The sequence below is a fragment of the Canis lupus genome, chromosome 15, assembly GCF_003254725.2.
Source record: "Canis lupus dingo isolate Sandy chromosome 15, ASM325472v2, whole genome shotgun sequence".
Classification (NCBI taxonomy): Eukaryota; Metazoa; Chordata; class Mammalia; order Carnivora; family Canidae; genus Canis; species Canis lupus.
Genome location: NC_064257.1, coordinates 55749871 through 55750242, shown reverse-complemented (window position 1 = coordinate 55750242; position 372 = coordinate 55749871).

The following is a 372-nucleotide window of genomic DNA, read 5'->3' as shown; positions in this document are numbered from 1 at the left end:
GTATTGATTTTTACTAAATAATTGAAAGAGAATTCTTCTCACTTAAAATTTTAATTAAAATGTGTTTCCTCATTTTGTTGTTTTGCAAGTTGAAGACATATATTAAAGAGTTTTAAAAAGAAACAGATGGTGTGTGTTCCTGGCCTTCTTTTCCTGCTCATATTGTTCAATTATATACTTACGGTGTGGGCCTGCGAGAATCTGTGATGTCATTGCCTCTGTTTGGCTGAGCACTTCATGGTTTTCTACATTAGATTTGGTGCTGACTCAGGCTAATGGTTAACACCCTTTCTTACCTTGGAACCACTCCTAAAATCTTACTAAGGCTCTCTGCATAATAACAAACTTTCTTTTTTTTTTTTTTTTTTAAGA